Raw genomic sequence first — 19,545 nt, forward strand, 5'->3', positions numbered from 1 at the left:
CTTCACTCCCCATACCAGGCTGAGTGCTTCCCTGTCTATCTGGGAATAGTTACGCTCAGCTGAGTTCAATGAGCGTGACGCAAAAGCTATTGGCCGTTCCGAGCCATCAGGGAATCTATGGGACAATACCGCTCCTATGCCGTAAGGGGATGCATCGCACGCCAGTCTGATTGGTAGTGATGGGTTGTAATGAGCCAAAACTTTCTCGGATGTGATTAAGTCTTTACATTTATGGAAGGCACGTTTACATTCTTCGTTCCATTTCCAAATCACTCCTGTGTGTAGAAGATCATTAAGAGGGTGTAGAATAGTTGATAAGTTCGGTAAAAATTTATGATAGTAATTTATTAATCCCAGGAATGACCTCAATTGTGAAACATTTTCAGGTGCTGGGGCTTTTATAACTGCTTCAATTTTTTCAGGTGACTTATGCAACCCTTCCTTATTAATTATGTGGCCACAATATGATATCTGATTTTGGAAAAATTCGCACTTGGGGCGATTTGCTCGTAGGCCCCGTTCTTTCAGCCTAGTGAGCACCTGCTCCAAATTGGCAAGGTGCTCGTTGTCGTTTTCTCCTGTTATAAGGATGTCGTCTAGGTAACACTGAGTCCCCGGAATCCCTTGCAGGACTTGCTCCATAGCTCTTTGCCAGATAGCTGGAGCTGATGCTACTCCAAAAACCAGTCGATTGTACTGGTACAGGCCTTTGTGTGTGTTTATTGTGAGATACTTTTTAGAGGTCTCCTCAACCTCCATCTGTAGATATGCCTGTGCCAAGTCAATTTTTGTGAAACGTTTTCCTCCGGATAGTGAGGCGAAAATATCTTCTATCCTCGGAAGAGGATACTGTACTGTGTGAAGGACCGGGTTTACAGTCACCTTAAAGTCCCCACAGATGCGAATTTTTCTCTGTTCCTCAGAGTTATTTTTCAATGCTTTTTTCATGACTGGAACGATGGGTGTTGCCCATTCGCTCCAATCTATTTTGGATAATACGCCTGCCTTTTCCAAATTCTCCAGCTCTGCCTCGACTGCCGGACGTATTGCGTATGGCACCGGTCTTGCCTTAAAAATTTTTGGAATTGCTGCATCTTCCACTTTTATTGAGGCGGTGATGCCTTTCAAGGTTCCTAGTTTCTCTTGAAACACTTCTTTGGCGTTGGCCAAGATGTCTTTTAATCATTCAGGTATGATGTCATCATTGTTTTTTTCCTTACTGGTCACCGTCAGTGCCTGAATGGAGTGCCAGTCTAAACGTATCTTCCTTATCCATTCACGTCCCAACAACGGTGGACCACCATCTTGTAGAATGTATAAATACAACTTTTGTATTTCTTTGCCGTTGTATACCACAGGCACCTTTATTTTTCCTTTGGGGTATACTTTCTGCCCCGTATATGTTTTTAAGATAATGGATGTGTCTTTTAGAGGTATATGCGAAAATAGCCTCTCATAATCTCGTCGATTTATTACGGTTAGAGCTGATCCTGTATCTAGCTCCATTTTAACTGGGGACCCTGCTATTATGAGGGTAACCCAAATGGTCTGGTAATCTTCATTGGCAATTACATTATGTAATTTGAGAGAGCTTAGTCTCTTGTTCCCGGAGTCGCTATCGCTCTTCTGGTCTTTGGAGCTACTGTCCGTCATCAATTGTACCTTTGTGCTTTTCCTTATTGATTCTTTTCCCGTTAGTGGATTTTTTATTTTCAGATCGGCATACACGTGGAATGTGTCCCATCTTTCCGCATCGCCTGCATGCTTTTTCTTTGAACCAGCAATCCCTCTGGTCATGGTTGGATCTGCCGCAGCGATAACATCTCTCGAAACCCCGTGTCATTTCATGGGTGCTGAAGTCCTGTGGCCTTTGCTGTATCTTTGCTGCTCCTATTGCACTGAAAGCCTTGTCCAGTGTTAAATCTTTTCCAGAAGATACCTTTTTTTGTGTTTCTACACTTAGGGGATCGCAGATGAATTTGTCTTGCAGAGAATCTGCCAGTCCTGCCTCGAATTGGCAGTGTAGGGTTTCAACAATCTCCTCAAAATTCTTGTCCATCGGTTCGGCTGGAGTGATTAAGTTGCGTAACAGCTTGTATGTTTCTGCGCCCATTAGATCCAGAAGCACTGAAGCTTTTTTTTCATCTTCTATTCCATTTGCGGTGCAAAACACCTCCACTCTTTCTACATATGTGGTCCAATCCTCTATCTTGTTATCAAAAACATCAATATTGCCAAAGTTAGGCTCTGTTTCATTATCAAAAGCATCAATATTGCCAGACTTAGGCATTTCAAAAAAGATATGGCGCTTCCCGCGCTTTTTTTTTTTCTGTAGCAACGATATGGCGCTTCCTGCGCTTTCCCGCCGCTGCTACCGATAACAACGCTGTTCTACTGTGGTTTCCGTTTATTCACTGTTGGAGACTCGTTCCCGACGGAGGTCTAAACGCTGACCTGCTTGCCGCGCCGGCCGTCTCCTGAGTGCACCCTCCCAGTCCGTTATTGCTTGCCTCCGATTTCGCTGCCTGTCTCAGCTGTAGAGCCCGCCGCTGGAGCCCCAGCCTGACGGCCAGGAAGGATTAGCGCAGTACCTGCCACCAGCTTGGCCAGCTGGTGAAACCACAGTTTCTATTACTTCCTTGAGTCTTCTGGACGCTGGAGGAATCGATGTCCTTGAGGTGCTGCCGAATTGCAGGTAAGTCCGTTTCCACTTCGTCGCCACTGTAGTGTCCGTGTGTAGATAAAGACACTGAAGACAGGAGTTGGTTCATAGGTATTCACTAAGCAAGTCTGGGGGGGGGTTCTAAAGGATATACACAATACACAGGCTTATGTAGCCCAAGTGGCAATTACCGGCATTACGCACACCTGGGGCTCTTAAAGGCACATACACCACAATTGCTCTTAAAGGCACATACACCACAGTTGATGGCCCAGGAAAGATTGTAAAGGGGAGGGGGAGACCCAAGAGTCGCGTGGGTGCATTCGGGGAAGGGAGGAACTCACCCGGGGCCCACGGGCAATGTTAGAGTGTAAGTGTGGCTGGGGAGGATGAGTGGGTGGCTGGATCTGGGATCCAAGTTTGAGTGTGGGGCCAGTGAGAGCCGCCACACAGGCACCCATCATTTTCTGCAGCCAGTCGAGGGAAGACGGGAGGGGGAGGGACTGGGAGTTGCGATCCCATAATTCCTGGTCTCGGTCTGTGAAACATGAGGGGTACCACGCCTCCACAAAGGGACAAGGGAACGGCTCGGGGCTGGCGGAGCAGAATGTTCTGTAAAATCCATTCTGTATGTTTTAAAAGTTTAAGACCATTAAAGGGGGGGTGGAAGGAACATTTACTGCCCGGGTGGGAGGAGCAATACCCACTCGAATTTCGCGACCCATCATTGGCACGTGATGGTCGGGGTTTTTTTCAGCATTTGTTTCAAATATTTAAGGAAGATTTTTTGTATTTTGTTTTACAGTTCCAAGCTGTGCAGAGGCGTAGGACCTTCTCCGTGCTTGGGATCATTTTGATTACATTGTATAACCAAGATTGCAACATTTTGTAATATGTTATAAAATGTAACAAGTGGTGCAGGCATATGAGACCCCGTATTGTAACATTTTGTAGTTGATGTATCTGTAGATGCCTACCATACCATGGTTTTTTCTCAGATTTGAGGGGAATAGACGGGTCGGGGGATCAGTGATAGGTAGCTATAGGTAAATACAGGGGATGGTTGTTAGTCGGGGGTCAGAGAATTGTGCTCACTTCTTCAAGTGGATACTACAAGCAAGTTGGAAGTATCCAAAGGGTGAAATGTAGGGGTTCGCAAAATCCCATCAGCCTCTGAAGATCGGGAAATATTAATCCACATCGTGGACAAAGACTTTGTGTGATTTAAATTGTCTCTGGGTTGGACAATGTTTTAAAACATGCCCAGAACCGCAAAAGGCTGCGTTAAGGAGCCCATGAGCTAAGCAGCACTTGGACAACACCGGAATCAAAGAACTTTGTAAAAAATCGCACACCTTAAGACAGTACATTTTTATTAAAAATTGTACCCTTGAGTTTGGTAAATTGCCCAGGGATAAAATTGGCCATCAGAAAAGCATAGCCAAGGACAAAGGGGCTTGGAAGCAGCTCGTGTATGTCTGTGAAAAGGGGGAGGATCAAAGTTGGCAGTCAAATTCTGTCAATCAAAAGGAGAGTTTCCCCCTCCCTCCAGAGACAATTGATGTTTATTTACAAGGATGTTTGCACAAGGGATTAAAACCACTTGACTGCGGTTTCAATGACCACAAGAGAATGGGTTTCTGTTTACGTAGTAATCCAACTCCATTCAAAACCCATCACACACAATGAAACACACCTAAACTACGGAAGAGACTTTTTAGACTAAGAAAAGAAACAGTTTAAGAATGAATGGGTTTGAATCACCCATTACTAGACAATGAGGACAGTTTGTATCCCTTTGTTTTAGCCCAGAAAACTCTGGATGTGGGCGGGAACATTTCAGCCCCAGAATGAAGACACATTCAAAACCCCTGCAGTTTTATCAACAGCCATCACAGACAATGGCAACTTTATTCAAACCCATCCCAGACAAGGGGACGGTTTGGATCCCTTTGTTTTAGCCCAGAAAACTCCGGATGTGGGCAGGAACATTTTGGCCCCAAAATTGGGGTATATAGAGATAGCTTCTCAGAGGCCTCTCTCTTTCTGGCTTGCCTCCATGTGCCTTCTACAGTGTGGAGTCTGTCTGTGGAAGTTAAAACACCAGCAGTTTACTTTTAAACACTGGGGTGTTTTCACGTCTGGGCAGTGAAGTACTAAGTTCACAGGGCACGGAGCTAGCATTGCAAGTGGTGAGCATATATTTTTCTGGCCTTCCACAAGACAACTTAGGGTAGGCTTAGGGGTGGGGGTAAAGTGGGGATTTCATTAAGAATTGTTATTTTAGTCATTTTTCCCTCATTGTGTCCATTTCTTTCCCTCCCCTATTTAAGCAATTTTATAGTGATTACTTTTATCGTGTGGTGTAGTTTCTTTAGTTTAATAAAATTTGACTTTCTCACATCCAGACCATTTATCCATTTTAATATATCATTAATTATAAGTTCCTCCAGTCAGAACTGGAAAGGTGGGTTTAGCGATTCGAAACCGCTGATTGGGATTGGTCAGCGTGCAGCAGCAAAAGTTGCCTGACCAGGTGAATTACTGTAAACCAGGTAAAGGAAGGTAAATTACCATAAACCAGGTAAAAGATGCCCCCCTAAAGCTCTGCGCTCTCTAATGCTGCTAGCCTTGTTTGGGGCATGCGGAGGCTCTTCCCCTTATAAGGACAAATGGAAACCCTGGCATGAAGCCGGGACTCAGCGTAACTGGGTCCTGGTCCAACTATGCGGTCCATCTGGCACACTCCTGCTGGATTTAGTGTGCGAGTGCCCTGGATGGGCTGTGGATTTTCAGCCCTGTGCTGTTATTGCCATGTGTTTCCACTGCTTGAATTCAGGACAATATCTGCTCCTTCCTACTTTAAATTCAATTCAGCAGATGTGATCATTTTTGAATATTGGATGATCTGTACTGCAATAACAAAACATCGGCTTCTTGCAGAAACATGCTGACCGAGAAAGCGATCCATACATGAATACTTCCTCACACTCACTTTAATTGTATTTAGATATAACCTCTGCTGATCTCTTTAACAGTTCAATTTCCTGTCCAGATGCTTAAATCCATGTTTAAAGTGCCATGAATATTTTATTATGTGCTGCGTTCCTGCTTTCAATGCTTTCCATTTTAGCATATGAGGCGTGTCTGGCGGGTAGTCAAAGTTTTAAAGAAAGATTACAGAATAATAAAAGTCCCAACAGATTAGAAGTCCATTGAAGTATTTTGTGCACATTTTGTAGTTATATTTCCAGTCTCCTGAGCTTTCACAGAAATGCACACATTTTAAGGTAGGTTTATATTCATTAGATGATGAACACAAATTCACTCCAAGCAAATAATTCAAGCCCTTTGGCCCTACTGAGTTTTTACTAAGAGTGTTCCCATTTAGAAAAAAGTGGTCTGCCCAACCTTTCGAAGTTAGACATCAGCTGAAGACGAATAGCAGATTTGTTTGTCAGCTGCAGTACTCCAGAGGTGCATTGTATTTTTCTTAGAAAGAAATAACTAACTTACTTGTATTTCTATAGCATCTTTCACAACCTCTGGATGTCCCAAAGTGCTTCATAGCCAATGAAGTACTTTTAAAGTGTAGTCAGTGTTGTAATGTGGGAAACACAGCAGCCAATTTGCGCACAGCAAGCTCCCACAAACAGCATTGTGATAACGACCAGATATCCTGTGTTAGAGATGTTGGTTGGGGGATAAATATTGGCCAGGACACCAGGGAGAACTCCCCTGCTGATCTTCAAATAGTGTCAGGGGATCTTTTACACCAACCTGAGAGAGCAGACGGGGCCTCATCAAAAGACAGCACCTCTTGCAGTGCAGCCCTCCATCAGTACTGCATTGAAGTGTCGGCCTAGATTTTGTACACAAGTTGCTGGAGTGGACTTGAACCCACAACCTGCCAGCTCAGAGGTGAGAATACTATCCACTGAGCCACAGCTGCGAAGTTTAGTAGGTCATGAACACTAGAACGTTGCACGTTCTTACATCACCTTGGGGCATCAGTTCACTATCAGCAGAATAAAACTATCTGGGGAAAGGTTTGGGGATCGTGCTTGTTATTTTGTTTTTGGACTCGGTGAGTCAGCAAAGATGCCAGGCCAATCCACCTGCTTCCATCCCCCTGACAGGACTCTGTGCCACTGATCAAATTGTGCATTTCAAAAGCTATCCAATTTGAGATTCTTTCGCAGTGTACAACAAGCATGCTGTTTTCTTCCTCACAGCACGGCTGATATGGTGACTGGCGGAGATTAGCAAAGCAAAGTGAAGGTTAATGCAATGTGCTAATAAAACACATGGCTGCAGAATCCCATCTCCTCTACATCTGTTTGTTAAATGGATTCCGTTGACCTGCCCAAGCGTTTCAGGGTGATGGACAACTGATGCTGGTGTGCATTCTGCCCTTAGTGCTAGTTCAGAAAAATTATTCTTTCAACCTCAGTGCTAAGAAAAAATCAGTACTGCCTTTACTATCACTTCATGTATACTATGTTCACATATTACATCCTGGCTTAATTCTTCATTTATAGTAAAGGATAAGGCCTGTACGTTCCAGGGTCAGGGAGATGTTCCCTCAGCTCCATCCCAAAAGCAGGCGACAGTGCTGCTAGGGGGGCGCTTCTAGGGCACCTGCCTTTATCTTCAAACATGCAGGTCATGATCCAGGCCTGTGACCGCAGGTGTGTGGCCAATCTCCACAATTTGGCAGCCCTGGGTTCACCAAATAATCCTCCAGACCTTTGAGAGGCCAGGGACAGTCTAACCGAGAACAGAGGCAAAATGCTGCGGATGCTGGATATTTGAAATAAAAACAGAAAATGCTGGAAATACTCAGCAGGTCAGGCAGCATCTGTGGAGAGAGAAACAGAGTTAATGGCCCATATTTTCCAATGCCTACGGGTGTGTACGAGCTGTTCACACGCCCGTAGGAACATCGGAAATGCCGTTTTTAGGCACGCGAAGCGCATGCGCTGAAAACCAGCATTTCCAATAGATCCTCCGCTCGCTGAAATCACTTAAAAATCTTACGCCTGGTAAAAGCAGGTGTAAGGTCTGCTTTTACCAGCATAAGACTTTTATAAAAGTTTATAAAAAAAATTTCCACTCATTTTTAGCCCCGTAAACAACTTTTCAAACAATTATATTTTTGTTTAAAATATTTAATTTAATGTAATTTTAACTCATTTTAAAAACGTGATGGTTTTTTAAAAATATATTTAATGTTTTTGTGTCTTTTTTCAGTGATCCCCATTCATACTTTTGACAGGTCTATCTAACAAAAGTATGAAGGGAGGTTGCCTTCTCCTATTGGCTGGCCTGGCCTACATGATCCCAGGGATGCTTGCGAACTGACTGTGCCCCTGGGATACGTGGGCCCTGCGCATTTCAAGTTTGGAGAAGCCCAGGAGCGGAAATGGCCGGATCTTGGGAGCCCTCAGGTAAGGGCACAGATTTTTTCCCGACAGGAGTCATCTGCACGGATGTAGCCTCCTATCGGAAATTACGGGCCAATGTTTCAGACCTTTCATCAGGGTTTCATCAAAAATCCAGCACAGAGACGATGGGCCAAAATGCCCTCCTTCAGTGCTGTAAACTTCTATGGTTACCTTGGAAAACTATTGTTTGCACTGGGCTTTGGTTGGAATGCAGAAACCTCAGCTGGTGAGATCACTAACCATCCCTTGCTGAGGTAAAATACACCATCAAGTAACAATTACTTAACCTCAACTAACTCCGAGAGCAGTTGCTTTAAATCTCGTTTTGATAGTTGCCGACAATTGAACAATTAGGCAGATTTCCAGAGTATGTCCATTCTATTGTGTACACAAGTGATACACACACCTGGTAGATGCTAATGACAGCTTCTGCTGTTGATTGTAACAATTCAGAAAAAATGAAAGGATAAACAAATACAGCAAATCAAGCCAATGCTTTAAGACAAGATTTTACCTTCTTAGAGGAAATAAATATTGCATATTAAATAGAATTTACAACACAGAAACAGGCCATTCGGCCCAACTGGGTTTGTGCCAGTGTTTATACTCCACATGAGCCTCCTCCCACCCTAATTCATCTAACCCTGCTAGCATATCCTTCTACTCCTTTCTCCCTCATGTACTTATCTAGCTTCTCTTTAAATGCATCAATGCTCTTAGACTCAACTATTCCTTGTGGTAGTGAGTTCCACATTCTAATCACTTTCTGGTAAAGAAGTTTCTCCTGAATTCCTTTTTGGATTTATTAGTGACTATCTTATATTTATGACACCTAGCTTTGGATCCCCACAAGTGGGAACATTTTCTCTATGTCTACCTTATCAAACCCCTTCCTAATTTTAAAGACCTATATTGGGTCACCCCTCAGCCTTCTCATTTCTAGATATAAAAGAGCCCCAGCCCCTTCAGTTTTTCGTGATATTTATAACCTCTCGGTTCTGGTATCAATCTTGTAAATCTTTTCTGTAAATATGATAAATCTTCTGCCACTGGGTATTGATAAGTCAATAAAACGATTGCTCTGAGACATTATAAGAAGGTAAGTAAATCCCCCAAAAGATCTTGTGTGGGTGTGATCACTGTGCACATAAACCATTACTTACCAAAGAAGGTGCAGGGCTGAAGTTAAGTGCAGAGTGTCAGCAACACTGGAGCATTTATCAGAATAAGCTGGAAAGCATTAGTTTCAAAGATAATCCAAACCCTAGGGAAGTGTGTAACATAGTGATTTGGAAATTAGTAGCAAGAGTGTTGTGAGTAGCAGCTTTTTAAACTTCAAAGAGGGGGGAAAAAAAGGCAAGTATTAGTTCTGTGTCAGTTGGAAGCTCATTCAGCTATGTTTGCTCAAATGCATTAATACAGTCAACGAAAGGAAACCCTAACTCAAGCACATTTTAAGTGTTTGGAAATATATAGTTGAGTAAGATTTTGGAACTTCAGCTGTGTCTCATTGTTGAATAGACATTATCGTTTTATCCTTTTTTGCACTGATGGAAAAAGAGGACTAATTTCAGAAGAGAGAAGGGGAACTTGGAGGCGGTGGTGTTCCCATGCACCTGCTGCCCTTGCCCTTCGAGGTATTGGAGGTCATGGGTTTGGGAGGTGCTGCCAAAGAAGCCTTGGCGAGTTGCTGCAGTGCATCCATGGATGGGACACACTGCAGCCACGGTATGCCGGCGGTGGAGGGTCTGAATGTTTAAGGTGGTGCATGGGGTGCCAATCAAGTGAACAGATATGTCCTGGATACAAAGCTTCTTGTAGCTGCAAGCTATTGCAGCTGCACTCATCCAGGCAAGTGGAGAGTATTCTATCACACACCTGACTTGTGCCTTGTAGATGGTTTGGGAGGTGCAATCGAAGAAGCCTTGGCGAGTTGCTGCAGTCCATCCATGGATGGGACATACTGCAGCCATGGTATGCTGGTGGTGGAGGGAGTGAATGTTTAAGGGGGTGGATGGGGTGCCAATCAAGCGGGCTGCTTTGTCCTGGATGTTGATGAGCTTCTTGAGTGTTGTTGGAGCTGCACTCATCCAGGCAAGAGGAGAGTATTCTATCACATGTTTGACTTGTGCCTTGTAGATGGTGGAGAGGCTTTTGGGAGTCAGAAGTTGAGCCACACACTGCAGAATACCTGGCCACTGACCTGCTTTTGTAGCCATAGTATTTATGTGGCTGGTCCACGTAAGTTTCTGATCAATGGTGACCCCCAGGATGTTGATGGTGGGGGGATTCGGTGATGGTAATGCCATTGAATGTCAAGGCGAGGTAATTATGCTCTCCCTTGTTGGAGATGGTCTTTGCCTGGCACTTGTCTAACACAGATGTTACTTGCCAATTATCAGCCCAAACATTGAAGTTATCAAGTTACCAGATCTTGTTGCAATCAGGCATGGACTTCTTCATTATCTGAGGAATTGTGAATGGAACTGAACACTGTGGAATCATCAGCAAATATCCCTACTTGTGACCTTATGATGGTGGGAAGGTCATTGATGAAGCTGCTGAAGATGGTTGAGCCTAGGCTGCTGCCTTGAAGTGTTCCTCCAAGTCACGCCCCATTCTGTCTTGGACATATATTGCTGTTCCTTCATTGCCACTGGGTCAACATCCTGCTACTCCCTACCTATCCCCACAGAATGTAATTAGGTGGTGCACATTGAGTTGGAGATTGAAACACATAGGAATGGATAGAAAGGAGTGCATTGTATGAAAAATGCAGCCACTTGAATCTATAAAAGAACCTACGAAGGCAGCTACTCTAACTTATTTCTTCATTCTGCATTCCCCACACACCACAGGAGCAGACAAAGATAGTGTTCATTACAAGAAAGAAGGCCTCTGGAGCCAATCTCTTTCATTCATCATGGGAAAGGAAGCCAGGGCATAGGATCGAATGTCAGAAAATTGCACTTTGTGCAGCCAGCAAGAGGTTATTAGGGTCGTTTTCTCTATTCAAGGTTTTCTAATCACTTGTAAAATTAGAGCAGCGTGGAGAATGCGTACGGAGATGTTTTGCATCCATGAGAAGGACAGGCCATTGGTCACTCACGTTGTTCTTTCTGAAACAGAAACAAAGCAGTTAGTTGGTTTGTTGAAAAGTAAACAGATCTATCTCAGTGACCCCTTTGGTATATCAACGCTATGACATCCAGGTTGATTTTCCATTTGTGGAGACAGATAGTAACATGGTTCCGTGAATCTTCTGTTAAATTATCTATATCTGCCCAAGATGTGCAGTGAGAATTATGTGGTGGTGGAAACACTGAGGGAGCTGGACTAGTTTGAGACAGCCTGTATGTGAATGAGTGAACAAGTCCCTCCTTGTTTGTTTTGGTAGCAGGATTCCACAACTGCAATGGGTTAAGTGACCCGAGTGCTCGGTGTTACACTAGGTGCAAAATAGTTCATTATGTAGTATTGACAGCCTTTATATTAAAGAAAGAAAAATCTTGCATTTATGTAGCACCTTTCATCACCTCAGGATGTACTAAAGCTCTTCACAGCCAATGAATTACAGTTGAAGTGTGGTAGTCTGTTGTAATGCAGGGACATAGGCTGCTGAGCACGAACCCGAACCCCCACCCACAGCAAACAAAAGTAGGCCATTTGATAATATAGTGCTTGCAGACTAGTCAACTTCTTTAAGCACCATGGGACTATTCAATTAACATGCTGTATTTATCTTGTGCAGAGGAGAATTCCGAAACTTATCCTGCCAACTCAGTGACAGCATACTCTAAACCTAGGTTACTGTAAAAGAAAGAAAGGCTTGCATTTAAACAGCGCCTTTCATGACCTCAGGATGCTCCAAAGTGCTTTACAGCCAATGAATGACATTTGAAATGTAGTCACTGCTGTAACGTAGGAAACCCGGCAGCCAATTCGCGCACGGCAAGCAGAATCAGGCAGGTCAGCAAAATAAACAAGATAGCATAGCATAAAAATTACTGTTACTACATTCCTGTGCAAATGCTTAACGTGATTTTTTGTCTTTCCTTTGTCCATTCTTTTGATGGAAGTATAAATCTGTTTATTTTAAACTAGTTAATGGATCCATTAAAGTTGCAGTCATACGAATGTATTTATCGTTTGTACACTGACCCTATGAACTGTAATCACTAGCCTTGTCTTGCTGGTGATCTTTTGTTTCCAAATGTAGACACTGTTTTTCTAAAAAAAATTGTGTCTCTTGGAAATGGTGAGATGGTCCATGACCCAGAAATAATGTCAAGTTTTCTTCTTCCTGAAATCAAAGTTTAGCATTCTTGTAGTACTTAACCCAATGGCTTGACTGATAACAGACAGAAAATCACCCAAGTGAAGTAAGGGAGTTCAAGTGGCAGATAGCCTCGAGACTCAAACTCATGACACTCTCGTTAAGTGTCATTGGCTTCATTTGCTTGAGCTAATGACTTTTCTATAGTGTTCGGGACTGTTAACTTGTAGCCAGATCTGTTACGGCTGTGCGATCTCCAAATTAGAAAAACAGCTGCGAATAATGAAATGAAAACAGAAAATGCTGGAAAAGCACAGCAAGGGTTATCTCCATCGGGAAGAAGAAGAAGAATCCTGTGGCTCAGTGGGATATTGAAGATCTCTTGGCACTTTTCGGAGAAGATCAAGGATTACTCCCAATGTAGTGTATGTACCTTGAAGAAGGAACTATATTCTGCAGCCCCTGTATACTGCAGTACCAGTAGTGACCACCCCTGTATATAAGCCTGTGTAGTAACTTTGTATAGTAGTTCCAGTTTTGTCTCCATTCAGTAAACACCTGTTATAACCAACTTCTGCAGTCCGTGTCTCAATTACACACGGACGTTACACCCAGAGTCCTGCACAAAATTCTGCCCATAATCAATACCAATTAAACTGAGTCTTCTTCTCATTGCCAACTCTGTGGGACATTTATTAGTGCAGAATGGCTGTAGTGTTTGCTTACACAACAACAGTGACTGCATTTTGAAGAACATTCATTGTTTGAAGCACTTTGGAGCTATCACACTTCACTGTTAAAGTCCTACATTTTAATGGCTCCACCATTGATGGCCGTGCCTTCAGCTGCCTTGGACCTAAGCTCTGGAATTCCCTCCCTAAACTTCTCCATCTCTCTATCTCTCCTCCTTTAAGACACTCCTTAAACCCTACCTCTTTGGTCAAGCTTTTGGTCACCTGTCCTAATGTCTCCCTATGTGGCGCGGTGTCAAACTTTGTTTGATCACACGCCTGTGTAGCTCCTTGGGCTGTTTTGCTATGTTGAAGGAACTATATAAATGCAGGTTGTTGTTGTTTCTGATAAATGCAAGTATTTTTTAAAACGAGGCAAAGCAACTTGCATTATCTGGTCTCTCAGGACCCTCACAAAGCACTTTACAGACAATTAATTACTTTTTGAAGTTCAGTGACTGTTGTTGTGTAGCCAAGCACAGAAGTCTGAATATACTTAAGAAGGAGATAGATAGATTTCTAGACACAAAAGGCATCAAGGGGTATGAGGAGAGAGCGGGAATATGGTATTGAGATAGAGGATCAGCCATGATCATATTGAATGGTGGAGCAGGCTCGAAGTGCCGAATGGCCTACTCCTGCTCCTATCTTTCTATGTCTATGTTTCTAAGTCCCATTCTCTGTTCGATGATCCCACAAACCACAATTAAATGAATGGGCAGTTTTACTTTTATGTTTAGAAACAGTGAGTGAGGTATTTTTCAATTAATCTTTGGAGCTTATTGTTATTGGGCAAAGGAACATCCCCTCCCCTTACCCGATATGACTAATTCATATATATCGGTCAGAGTAGTACTGGCTCTCTGTCCTGTGCTAGACATATGCTGCATTGCATCCAGTCGTGCACACTCAAACCCAAAGCGTGCCCTTGGTTTCACTGGGGACACATGCATTTTAAAAAATCGAGACAGGAGCATCATGAGCAGGTTTGTGATGTGAAATATGGAACAGGTTTGTGAGTTCAATATTTTCTTTAAGAAAATCTGTAAGGAATACAAAGAGGCAAAACTGGAATTGAACATTCACATACAACAGAAGTGTTGCTGAAAGAAAATCTAAAGTTTTTATTCCCACATGTTTTACGATGGGTGACGTGCTGTGAAGGAATAAGCCACAAAACCTAGTCAGAAAAAGACACCATTCTAGGAAAGAATTCTGGCCTTATTGAAACATGAGAAACTGGGTCTGGAAATCTAGAAACCGAACGATGGAGAAGCAATATTGTTAACAGCATTCAGGCTATTGAGATATGATGGTTGTTGACACTGAGTCACTGGCCTTGTTGAAACAGAAGGTTGGAGGTTCCTGATGGTCTGAATCTTTGGGAGCAGACAATGGTACATCCTGGTTAAGGTGTTCTAAATTACACTTTGTAAAGAAGCAGAAACATGTGCCTTTGTAAAAATGACATTAGTAAAAGAAACACCTGCCATCACATTGTTTTTGTGTTAAGCTTAAGACACCTACGCAGGAGACATCATTCTGTATTGCAACCAGCTGGGGTGACTAAGAATTGCATAGATTACCCTGGTTGAGGTGTTCTAATTTAAACTTCGTAAAGAGACACAAACAGAAGGCCTTGGCAGAGATGACATCAAATGAAATGCACCTGCTGTTACACCGTTTTTTTATGGTGAGCTTCGAACACATAGGGTAGAGACATGATTCTTGATGCTGCCAGCTGAACTGACTGTAGGAATTGCAGAAGTCAGCAGAAAAATGACTAGATATAATTAGCTTACATCAGCAGAAAACCTTAAAGGAATACCACTGGAAAAGGGTATAAATATTGAGCTCTCAAATAGGATACTAGGTTCACTGTAAAGGGGCAAAGTGATTCTCAGGCTTCAGAGGTAGGTCTGTAAGTCTACAACTCTTTGTATCTCGGGGATCAACGGTACTGTATTTGATTTTGGTGGATATTCTGAATAAACTTTAAGAACTGTAAAACTGTAGCGAAGTTAAGATTTGAGAATAAGGATCTCTGATAAGAATTGAAAGCTTTCTCTTTTTGGAACTGTTAATGTTACGATTGAATCACCAACTGTAAAATACATGTCGGTTCTATAATAAATCTATATATTTTTAGAATTGTCTCACAGAATACTTCTGTATCAAACTCGCAAACTCAATCTCTGTACACTCTTTGGTGAGGAGTTGCAGAATTCTGGGGGAGTTTTCCAAACACTCATAATATCTGGAATGTTACAGTCTAGCTAAACTTATTAAAAGTGCTATCTGGAGTATGGGAACATTTTCAGATTGTTCCTTTCCTTTAGGGAGAGATGGTCCAGACCTTTAGACCCAATTAAGCGTATTTAGGATTCGGTTACCTCAAACTTTAGTTGAAAGTGAACTTCAGGGGAATATACCTGATCTGGGGTAGCCCTAAAGGGGCTAGGACTAGTAATAATCCCATCAGTGGTACATTTATTTCCATGTTTAGTATGGTGCTGCACAGCTAAATTTGTATTAATAATCAATAGTTAGAAGTGTAGAAGATAGATTTCCCTCTCATTTCTACTCCATGGGGGAAAAATCCTCCTGAATCCAGAATGGAATTGCCACAGCATTGAAATTAAAGTGTCATCATTCATAACTTGTTCACAATTGAAACAATTACAAATAATTCTTAGTATCCTTTTGGTTTTTGATCCCTGCTCATAACGCTCAAGTTGGCTTTCCAGCTCATTAACCATGAGGCAGTGTTGACCTGATCCTTGAAAGATGAATTATATCATGAAAGGAACATTCAGTTTCCGGGGAAGGGAGAGGGAAGTGCCCTGCTTCACTCTTGTGGTGTACACGTGTTGTTTGTCAGCACCATTTATGTTTATAACTAAATTTAAAAGAATTTTCCAAGAACTCCCTCATGAGGACAATGTCCCTTAATCGGCTTCGATTGGGCGTTCAACCTCTGATCTGCACGTTGAATCAGACCAGGGTCGCCAACCCTCCAGGATTGCCCTTGGAGTCTCCAGGAATTAAAGACTAATCTCCAGGACAATGCTGAGAGCAACAGCCAGGAGAAAAATCATAGGAGCAACAAAAAAAAAAATTGTTTTTAAAGAAAATTCTTTGAACATTTTTGTTTATTAATGATGGTATAATGAAACATAGAAACATAGAAAACATAGAAACTAGGAGCAAGAGTAGGCCATTCGGCCCTTCGAGCCTGCTCTGCCATTCAACGAGATCATGGCTGATCATCCAAACCCTAGCACCCGATCCCTACACCGACAGCCATCCCACTCAAGCCCTATCCCCATAACCCCGTAACCCCACGTATTTAATCCCCCCCTAACACTAAGGGCCAATTTTTTTATCATGGCCAATCAACCTAACCCGCACGTCAAGGCGGTTTGACTGACAGGTATTACCAATCAGGTAATAAAGGGTCTATTTGCTTTCCAATTGGCGTAGGAAGGTGGTGCACCGTGACGATGGACATGTCGGGTGACCAATGGCAAGAGTGTGGGGCGGGGCGGTTGGAGGCTGGAGATCATGTCGTGAAACTTCCAGGAATATCTCCAAGCAGAGTTGGCAACCCTAATCTAGCCCATTTCCCAGCCTCAAACATCTGAAGAGCAGTTTCTGCTATTTGTTTTGAAGTTGTATGAGAGATGTTGCTAACAGAAATAGCTGATCTGTTGGCAGGAAATGACGCAGAGAGACAGTGCTGTCTGCTCTCTCGGCCTTGCATTGAAATTCCACTCCCAGCAGCACCGCTGTTTGCCCCCCGCCCCCCGCCCACCACTCCCCTTCCAGTCAGGCACTAGACTGCTGAGGCAGGTTCTGACTGGTGCGTGGAAAGCAGCATCGCTGGGAGTGAAAGGTCAATGAAAGAGTGATGCACTCCTCTGAGGGCCAAGCAGCACCATCTCTCTGAATGGTTCATTCCCTACCAGGGGATCAGCTGTTTCTGCTGCCAGATTTATGCAAAGGTGGGCACTTTTAATTCACGGCACTTATATTCCTCTGCCTAGCTCTCTTTAGGCAGGGCCTTACCCTGATTCCAAACTGTTGACGTACCTGACCTGGACTGCTTGATGCTGAAGATGACCGAAAAAATAAACTAACTTTACATTTTCACAATGAGATCTCTCACAGTGATGAGCACAAAAAAAAATCAAGGAAATACAAATTTTATGAGTCAAGCTTTGTAAATTTGGGGCATCACTACATATACGCTAGGCCTTGGATATTCTGGTCTCTAAGGGCTGGATTTTGCCAATGGGGAGCTTTTGGAGACGGGACTCCCACTTGTCGGGTTTTAATTCTGCCTCCATCGACTTCTGGCCAACGCTATTTTCCTTTGATTGACCTTGTTAAGCCTGCCCAGTGGGCTTAGCAGGCCAATTAAGGGGAAGCTGGTTACAGAGAACATCAGCGTATGATGTTTCATCTGTCAAAATTTTTTGACAGATGAATTGTCATCGTTTGACAGCTCTGTGAAGCTGTCAAACACTGAATGACTGCATTCAAGATTCATCAAACCTCTTTTGTGAGCAGAAATTAGATGTTTGTTGCATTTGAGAATGCAGCAGCCATCTGTTATCTCTGCCAGAGAGATGCGAGACTCTCTGCATCCCCAATGTTTGAAGCCTACAGGAAGAAACAAAGGTAAGTACACATTTTCTATCACTTTCCACTCACCTCACATACTTACCTCTCCACACTTGCACCCATCATTTATCTTCACAGTGCACTTCTACACTCCTCCGACCCCCGCAGACCCACTGCTTGCCTTGCTGACCCTGGCGGGGTTCGCAGCGTTTGGGAAGCCTGCACTTGTGTGGGTAAAATGGGGATAATCCTCTTATCTGCCAGTTAACTACCTGTTAACAGGCAGTTAAGTGGCTGTAATCTCCTTCCTGCCTCCAGGAGATGGGACCTGGCGCGGGTTGGCTACCCGCCTCCTGGGAAGATGGCACGGAGGCGGGTTGGGGGCGGGATGGGTACCCGCCCCCAGATTCTGCCATTTTCCCGGCAGTCCTGCCTCCAAACCCGACTCCCCAGGGCTGGCAAGATCGCGCCCTAAGTTTTAGTCCCCTGAAAAGCATAAAATGACTGCTAGCTAGCTTTATTGGTAAACCTAAAAGGCAGAGTTTGAAATGAGGAGGCATGAATCGTTAATGATGAGAAAAGTTGCAAAGCAGAGAGGATGATGAAAGGATACACATAAATGCATAAATCAAACTTGTACACAAAAGAGAAACAATTAAAATACACCATCTAACACCAGCTTTATTGTGTTAACACCATGGTTGGCTAGAATGTTTATAGAAAAGGTAATTTATTCTATTTTACAGTTTAAAAATGAGCCATGGTTTGTTAATCTTTGCTTCAGATTACAATTATAACACCTCGTGGGAATCACCAGAACCTGCAGCTGTTATGTAGATTAAATGATACAAAATACTATCATTAAAATAACAAACACAGGTGCGTTATACTTCTCTCCAACCAATTATCGTGTCAAACAACCTTTTCCATTAGGATGCCCATTTAATGAATTAGCCACACTGCTCTGCACCCACTCTCAGAAACTAAGAGGTTCGCTCGGAGTAATTCTTCTTCTAAACTCTGTGAAGCTATTACTTGAACATATGATGGAGTTTTTATTCCACTGGGGTTTCAACCATTGATCAAACACCATTCGCACTGTCATTAAATATTTTGAGATGACTGGCTTTATTTGTCTTTGGGCATTGGACTTCAGAGCTTTGATAGGTCATATTTTCCTCTTTTTCAAAGGAGTGATTAAATGCCCTTTATCCAAATGGATCAAAAGTGTGCTGTGATATTAGTAAGTAAAGTGTTAGCATGAAATTTGATTTTCTGCTATTTTAATAAAGGTGTTAATCAAATAACAAACTATGGAGAAAAATTCACAATCAACCATTATGGGGTGCTAACATCACCAGGGCGCTAACTTTAGCGCCCGGCGATAATTACTGCCGGCGACCGCAAAATTGAGTTTTAACGCTGCAAGAGGGAAGTGGAGCTCTAAATCAAGCGCTTCACTTCCTTCTTAGTGCGCTTACATTGGAGAGCGGGGTGAAGACTTCAGCAGTGCTGCACAATGGGCCGTGCAGCACTGCCACGTTCAAAGGGTCCTTCCCGCCCTTAAAGGGATGGGCCATCACTGCAGACTCTGCGATTTAAAAAGTACCTGCCTGGACCACCAAGGCAGCCCAGTCAAGCAGAGTGCCGGGCACATCAAGCGCGGGCAGGAACACGCGAAAAGAACTAGAACAGAAACGGTAAGTACTTTTCCACTTACCTCTGAATTAAGAACCTAAGAACATAAGAAGTAGGAGCAGGAGTAGGCCATACGGCCCCTCGGGCCTGCTCCGCCATTCAATA

Source organism: Somniosus microcephalus, chromosome 1 (assembly GCF_052327205.1).
Source record: "Somniosus microcephalus isolate GS21.2 chromosome 1, FLI_Smic_1.0, whole genome shotgun sequence".
Classification (NCBI taxonomy): domain Eukaryota; kingdom Metazoa; phylum Chordata; class Chondrichthyes; order Squaliformes; family Somniosidae; genus Somniosus; species Somniosus microcephalus.